Here is an 8,843-nt window from a genome sequence, read left to right on the forward strand (position 1 = left end):
TGGGTATCTTGAGACAGCAAACTGATGGGTCTTGGTTCTTCATTCAGTTTGCCATTCTGTGCATTTTAATTAGGGCATTTAGCCCATTTACATTTATGGTTAGTATTGTTATGTGTAGATTTGATTCTGTCATCATGATGCTAGCTGATTATTTTACAGACTTGTTTATGTGATTGCTTTGTAGTCTTACTAGTCTGTGTACTTCAGTTTGTTTTTGTAGTGGCTGGTAATGGTTTTTCCTTTCCACATTTAGTGGTTCCTTCAGGAGCTCTTGTAAGGCAGTTCTAGTGGTAATGAATTCCATCAGCATTTGCTTGTCTGAAAAGGATCTTATTTCTCCTTCACTTATGAAGCTTAGTTTGACTGAATATAAAATTCTGAGTTGGAAATTATTTTCTTTATGAATGTTGAATATGGCACCCAATCTCTCCTGGCTAGTAAGGTTTCTGTTGAAAGGTCCACTATTAATCTGATGGGCTTCCCTTTGTAGGTGACCTGGGCTTCCTCTCTGGCTGCCCTTAACATTTCTTCTTTCATTTCAGCCTTGGAAAATCTGATGATTATGTGTCCTGGGGATGATCTTCTTATATAGTATGTTACTGGGGTTCTATGAATTTCCTGAATTTGAATGTTGGCCTATCTTTTTAGGTTGGGGAATTTCTCCTGGATGATGTCCTGCAGTATGTTTTCTAAATTGGTTCTATTCTCCCAGTCTCTTCCAGGTACACCAATCAATCATAGATTTTCTCTCTTTACATAATCCTGTTTTTTCCAGAGGTTTTGTTCATTCCTTTTTCTTTAATTTCTTTTTGTCTCTTTCTCTATTCTTCTCTGCCTGTCTTATTTCAGAAAGATAGTCTTCGACATCTGAGATTCTTTCCTCTGCTTGGTCTACTCTGTTATTAATACTTGTGATTGCATTGTGAAGTTCCTGTAGTATATGTTTTAGCTCTATCCTGTTGGATATATTCCTCTCTAAACTGGCTATTTTGACTGTCAACTCCTGCATTGTTTTATCATGATTCTTAAATTCTTTGCATTGGCTTACAACCTGTTCCTTTAGCTCAGCAAAATTCACTTTTATCCACATTCTGAAGCCTACTTCTGACATTTCAGTCATCTCAGCCTCAGCCCAGATCTGAGCCTTTGCTGGAGAGGTGTTGGAGTTATTTGGAGGTGAAAGGAAACTTTGACTTTTTGAATTTTCAGCATTTTTGTACTGATTCTTGCTCATCTTTGTGGGCTTGTCTACCTTTGATCTTTGAGGTTCTGACTGTGATGGTTAATATCAAGTGTCAATTTGAATGTATTGAAGGATGTACAGTATTGTTCCTGGGTCTGTCTGTGAGGGTGTTGCCAAAGGAGATTAACATTTGAGTTAATGAACTGGGAGACACAGACACACCCTCATTCTGGGCAGGCACCATCTAATCAGCAGCCAGCACAGCCAGCAAAACACCGGGCAGAGGAACGTGGAAGGACTAGACTGGCTGAGTCTCCTGGCCTCCATCTTTCTCCCATGCTGGATGCTTCTGGCCTTCAAACATCAAACTCCAAGTTCTTCAGCTTTTGGACTCTTGGACCTATACCAGTGGCTTGCCAGGGGCTCTCAGGCCCTCTGCCACAAACTGAATGCTGAACTGTTGACTTCCCTACTTTTGAGGTTTTGGGACTCAGACTGGCTTCCTTGCACCTCAGCTTGCAGATGGCCTACTGTGGCACTTCACCTTGTGATCATGTGAGTCAATACTCTTTAATCAACTCCCTTTCATATATACATCTATCCTATTAGTCCCGTCCCTGTAGAAAATCATGACTAATGCACTGAACTTTGGATGATGTTTTTCTGTTTTTTTATTGTGGTTTTTGTTGTTTTCTGTTTGTTGGCTTTTCTTTTAATAGTCTGGCCACTCCTCTGAAGGACTATTGCAGTTTGCTGGGGTTCTGCTCCACATCCTAGTTGCCTCATTTTTTTCTCCATACCTGGAGGTGTTAACAGTGAAGTCTGCAAAACAGCAAAGATGGCAGCCTGCTCCTTCCTCCATCATAGGAGGTTACTCACCTGTTGCTGGCCCAAATGTGCCTGTAGGAGGTGGCTGGAGACCCCAGTTAGGAGGTCTCACCCAGTCAGGAGGGACAGGATCAGGGACCTGCTTCAAGAAGCAGTCTGGTTCTGGTTGCTTTTTGGTAGAGCACTTGTGCTGTGTTGGGGATTCCTTTGACCCTCAATTGGTTTGAGCTCTCAAAGGCCCACAGGCTGGACTGGCTGAGATGCTTGAACAGCCAAGGTGATGGCCTGCCCCACCTCCTGGGCACTTCGTCCCAGGGAGAAATGTGAACTCTGTCATATGTAGACCGGATGGGGGTGGCCAGAGGCCCTGACTAGGAGGATCCGCTTGGTGAGGAGGAGTGGATTGAGGTCCCACTCGAAGAAGCAGTCTGGCCACACCTTGACAAAACACCTGTGCTGTGCTGGGGAACCCTTCTGCTACTGTCAACTTGGACTCTCCAAAGCCTACAGGCTGGAATGGCTGAGTTGTCCCAACAACCAAGGTGGTGGCCCACCCCAGCCCCAAGCACTTCATTCCAGGGAGAGATCAGAGCTCTATCCAGAGAATATGGGTGGGGATGGTTGGAGACCCTACCTGGGAGGTCCCACTCAGTGAGGAGGAATGGATTGGGGTTCCTCCCTAAAGAAGCAGTCTGGCCACATTCTGGCAAAATGGCTGTGCTATGCTGGGGGGACCCTTCCTCATCCAGACTTTTTTGGACTCTCCAAAGCCTGCAGGCTGGAATGGCTGAGTCATCCAAAACAACCAAGGTGGCAACATGTCCCTCCTCCTGGGCACTCTGTCCCAGGGAGCAATCAGAGCTGTGTCTGTAGAATATGGGCAAGGGTGGCTGGGGCACTTGGCTGGGGATTCCCACTCAATGAGGAGGAATGGATGGGGCTCCCACTTAAAGCAGCATACATTAATTTCCATAAATGTACAAGTTCAATTTTATCATTTGTTGCTAAAGATAGACAGCTGTCAAGAAAACACCTATACTACATATAGAAGAAGACACAAACAGGTCATTTCAGTGGTTTGATGTTCTAAGTGTAGTGACAGATTCAGGAATAGAAGGTTTCAGTGAGCACAAATTGGCTGCTTAGCTTTGCTCTGAGGGTCAGAAAAGTCCCCAAGAAAAACTAGATGTATTGCCTTTTAAGACATGAAGAGGGGTTTCCAGAAGTTGTGGATTGCTAGCTCTTACAAAGTCTGTTCTCTCCTCTGTGGTGCTAGAGATACAGATTTTCACATACTTGCCCAGTATAAAACAACATCACCCAGCCTCTCTTGTAGCTTGATGTGGCCAATGCAACTGATTTATCATCGATATGTAATGTGTAAACAATCCGCAGCCATTGATTAAATGAAATGCCTTATGCATTCACCTATGAATAGACATTTGAGTTGTTACACACATGACAAAACTACGCAAATTGCATACTTTAAATAGATGCAGTTTATTGTATGTAAAGTATAATTTGGTAAAGTATAAACAAAATAATAGAAAAAGAAAAGAGCTCACTCTTCAAGTGTTCTCTTCCTTCCTTCCTACGAGCTGAGCTACTAATGTAACAGTAACTCAGATTTAAACATTAAGTCAATAACATCCTAGGAGAAGACAGAGATGCAAAATAGCAGGAAACTGGATCGTGATAAAATCATGGCATAGAACTACCATGGCAGCTTGAAATTCTTATCTTTGGACTGACAGATGAGTGTGAAATCAACGTCTATCTTACTGAAGCCATTGTGTTTGGGGTCTCTTTGTCATAGAATAGTTTGTATTTTAACTGTACCACATCAGGCAACAACACCTGTGTAATAACTTAGTATTTTTGAAAGGATGTCCCCAGTACTATCTGCATTAGAATTTCCGGGACTATACATTAAGAATGCAGCATTAGGGCCGGGCACAGTGGCTCAAGCCTGTAATCCCAGAACTTTGGGATGCCAAGGCTGATGGATTACTCGAGGTCAGGAGTTTCAGGCCAGGCTGGCCAACATGGTGAAATCTCATCTCTACTGAAGAAACAAACAAACAAAAGCAACATTAAAACAACTCTTTGTGGAAGAGAAGTGCAGGAAATCTACATTTTGAATATGCTCTTGAGTGATGCCTGTGCAAACTGAAGACACAACTATCCTCGTTTATTAACTTTCTGCTTTTTCAGAACCTGTGGAAAAGTCAATAAACAGGCATCATCTTTTGATGCAATTAAAATAAAGTTATATATGAGAGGACATAAAAGTAAAGTCAGGAGCATTGATTCTGTAGTTAGAAATCTGCATAAGAATTGCAATTATACCCTTTTATACTTTATTTTATGAGAGGACATAAAAGTAAAGTCAGTAGCATTGATTTCGTAGTTAGAAATCTACGTAAGAATTGCAATTATACCCTTTTAGCTTTGCTACTCAAACTTTGATCCGTGGAGAGCAGCCCCAACATCATACTGGAGCTTTTAGAAATGCAGCAGCTCAGGCTTCAGTCCAGATGTACTGAACCAGAGTTTGCATTTTAAGACAATCCATGCATGATTCAAAGGCATATTGATCTTTGAGAAGCCTTGTATTTTCATTGGGGTGAAGAAATAAGTCTCTGAAACAGGCCTGACATTTATGTCAGTGGTGACCATGGTTAGGAATTCAATGGACAACCTTTAAAATAGTAGCAACAGTTCTAGAAGTCAATGATTTTTGTGACAGTGATCATGCCAGATTTATATATATTTAGATGTGATGGTCCCTACCCTTGCCATTAGTTAGGCCCATAGAGGATATTCTGAAATTCAAAATACCTGGTACTCATCTCTGGTACTACCTCTATTTTATCATACATAAATTTAATCCCTTGTCTGGCTAAACACCCAGCAGGTGACTTTCATGCTCTTTATTAATAAGAATACTCTTGTACCTGTCTTTTCAATTAGATAGCTCTTAGTGCACCTTCTCATGGATATTAAGAATTGTCTTGCATATTGCCTGTAATTGTAACATGACACATAATCAAATGGGCATATCATAGAGTGTCAGTAGATATTCCAAGTACAGTACATTAAAATTTTCAACCCAGGCAGAGTTATGAACCCTGTCCTTGAAATAAATGTTTCTGTGAGGCCATTTTGTCAGATTACTGGGTGGCAAGTCCTAATTGCTTTGATTCTATTCAGGAATTTGGTTTTCAAAATGAGACTGAAAGTTCCTTAAAGGCAAATGTCCTCCCTCCCATTAACAGACTGATCAGGCAGGGACCAGCCTGGCTTGTCACTGGGGGTAAGGTTTGAGTGACTGAGGAAGGGTCATTGCAGTTCTCTCTTCCTTTTTTTTCATGGTTGGTGCTATTGGAGGATAAATTTAGAAAACTTATTTGACATTGAGGTGAAAAGCATCAACTTAATATGAAACAGTTTATCGTGAGGAATAATAATAATTTTCATAACTATTAACCATAATAACAACCTATCATTTACGAACATTTTCTTTTTTCTCTCTCTCTTTTTTTGAGACAGAGTATAGCTCTGTTGCCCAGGTTGGAGTGCAGTGGTACGGTCTCAGTTCACTGCAACCTCCACGTTCCGGATTCAAGTGATATTCGTGCCTCAGCCAACCAAGTAGCTGTGATTACAGGCATCCGCCACCACGTCTGGCTAGTTTTTGTATTTTTAGTAGAGACAGGGTTTCATCATGTTGTCAAGGATGGTCTCGATCTCCTGACTTCAGGTGATCTGCCCACTTTGGTCTCTCAAAATGCTGGGATTAAAGGCATGAGCCACTGTGCCTGGCCATTGAGAATTTTCTAAGAACTTTCAGCATATCACCCCATTGAATTCTTCAAAAAAATCATGATAAATTAAGAAACAAAGGCTCAGAAAAGCTAGGTCATTTGTTCAAGACAGCTTAGTCAGTGAGTTGACCAGCCAGTGTTTGGCTTTAGAATTGTCTGATTCTAAATCCTCTTCTTTTACCTGCTAAGTTCTGGCCTCTCCAAACAAGCCATCCAAAACCAGGCACACTAAGCTGATTATCAATTTTGATGCACAAAGCCAATGAAAATTCAGTGAGTTAAGTAAGATGTCAGAATAAATCAATACAAGATGCAAGATGGTGTGGGTAAGATCTGAAGGTGTAGGTTAATGTTCATGTGCAGTAAACATTCATAGGAGTTTGAGTTCCTGAGGGCCATTTCCACCTCTTACCAGTACCTTAGTTTCTGTGGGGGATTGCTTTTTCCCTTTGGCATACTATATGGTTGGACCATAATCAGGAGCCTTGATGTCCCTGAGAAAAAAATAGGCATGTGATCTAAAGCCACTCACTCCCTGGTATTTGACTCTTGAACAAAATAATAAACATATATTGCATGATCAAAGTTTCGTCACCCTGGAGATGACATGACTGTTCCTGCTGTGGGTTCATTCCTCTAGTTCCTGCAGTCCTTGAGTCCCAGTTTCCAGTTTGTCATTTCTCCTGTCACTTTAAAACTCGGTTTCCAACTTATCAGTCAACTCTCTGAGCTTCCGGCATCCTTTCAATATATTTCCTCTTACTTAAATTAGCCCAAGTCAATTTCTGTTGATTGCACCAAAGAACCCTGATTGACACACTACAGTTGTATTTTATCGACTCCTGTGCCTTTAAGAGTAAGTAGGTCAAGGGTATTTAAGGAAACCTACTGGAGACATAGAAGTGAGATTATATTTGCTCTTCTGTATCTTCCACAAATACTGAAAAACAATTACTAGAGTCTTATTGCTTTATCAGCAATAATAAAAATAAATTAACTTCTAGGGAGTAGGCAAGGATTTTTGAAAGGAGAGTGTGGTGTGAAGCCAGCGAGCTTGAGATTGAACAGCAAAACTTCTTTACCTAGTATTCAATGACACACTCTTTAATTTAGTACATATATACTTCAGATTTCCTACTGAACTAAGTTTCAATTTTAAAAACATCAAAATACGTACTTAAAAGGCATTTCAGTGATCTGCAGCACCTAACCATCAAAAGAATCAAAATTGAATTTCTAACTATTGGTTCACACTCTGCGTTTTGTCTTCCAGTTGGATATCTGGACAAAAAGGTCAGTCCTTAGAATAATGAGTATAATCGGAGAGTTAGAATAGCATGCAGTGAGGCATAGGAGAAATTTCCTTCTCAGCCAGCAGGATCATTGTAGATAAAAGCCTACAAGGTTCTGGGTTAAGACTAGGAACTATACCTGTCAATGAGTATTTCAGCTATGATATCAAAAGAAAAGTCAATTTGTATCCAAGCCCAGAAAAAAGGGGACTGAAGGCAATTCACACACTTTATCTATTGGAGACAGAAATCCATACAAGTCTTTCCTTGTTGAAGGAAAAGTAAATAGAAAAATAAAATTAAATATGAGAGAATATTAAACATAGTACACCACAAAGAAAGAGTGCATTAAACTAAGTACATATAAGAGGAACAAGCCTTGGAAAATGATTTGTTCTGGTAAACAAAAGAAAATTTTAGAAAAATGAGTCCTTAGCAGTAGAATGCAATACAACCAGACCTTGTGGCAAGCAGAAACTTATAACAAAACACTAGATAAGATGGGATGGAAGACTCCTGAGTGAACAAAAAAGACTTCAAGAACACCAAAAATGAAATAGCAGTATAGAAATGAATAGAGGCAAAGAACAGACTAGACAATGTAGAAAAGGGCATTGAACAAACTCTAGAACTCCAACAAAATGCAGAGGGAGTGGATAAAAAGATAAAAATGATGAAGAAAGAGATGGCAGCTATATGAGGCAGAGGATGAGAAGAAATCTAATGACTTTACATGTTCAAGAGGAGAAAACCAGAGCAAGTGGAGATAAAGCGATAATCAAAGACATATGGTAAGTAAAAAGCAAATTGTCTGAGTCATACAAAAACTTAAGTATCCAGAACAGAAGGATTCACTGTATGCTAGAAAAAAATCAAAGAAAAGGGAACCTCATTTGAACATGACTGGCCAAAATGTTTGAATTAGAAGAATAAAAATAAATCCTACATTCTCCCAGGCAGAAAGAAAAATGTTGCCTACAAAGGCTGACCCTAACCTTTCTGTAATAGACAATGCCAGAACTGCAGAAAAGTCTTCATTTTTGGGGGAAGAAAAGTTTGTAACCCAAGAATTTTAAAGCCATTCAGATTGTGTTTCCCACACGACAGCAATAGGAAGAACTTCCCCATTGTTAAAAGGCTCAGAAACAACTCACTGATGGAATGCTTTATTTAGAAATATTATGTAAAATATACCATGAACATCCAAGATATGAAAATAATGAAGAAAAAGAGAAATTCTTGGCACTGTGCTGAGTAAGTCACACTTTGCATGTTAAACTCAATAATAAAATGAATTTTGTAATTCAAAGCCTAAAGGGGTTATGGAGACAGGGTTAGCCTTGCAGTTTCCCTGCATTCATTTACCTTTGCCGTTTTTTCAGTACCAGATGTAACTCATGAGCTATATCATTTACCCCACTGTCCTCCCTTTCAGATGAAAACCCTTGCAGTATTCACATTACTCTTCTCTATAAATGCTTGTTAACAATGGATGACCCATGTACAATGTTGGGTCAGAGAGCCTGGAAAACGATGAAACAAAGAATTGCTTTTGTTCTACATAAAAGCAAAGTTGCAAAGAACTATATTCTGGCTGTTTTCAATGTCAATGAGCTTGACTAATGGTGTTCTGTATTTCTCAAACACATGCTGAATAACTTCAATCATTGGGATTAATGTGGGACATATTATAAACAACCCAGTGAAAAATTT

This window comes from Cebus imitator, unplaced genomic scaffold (genome assembly GCF_001604975.1).
Source record: "Cebus imitator isolate Cc_AM_T3 unplaced genomic scaffold, Cebus_imitator-1.0 Scaffold142, whole genome shotgun sequence".
NCBI lineage: Eukaryota > Metazoa > Chordata > Mammalia > Primates > Cebidae > Cebus > Cebus imitator.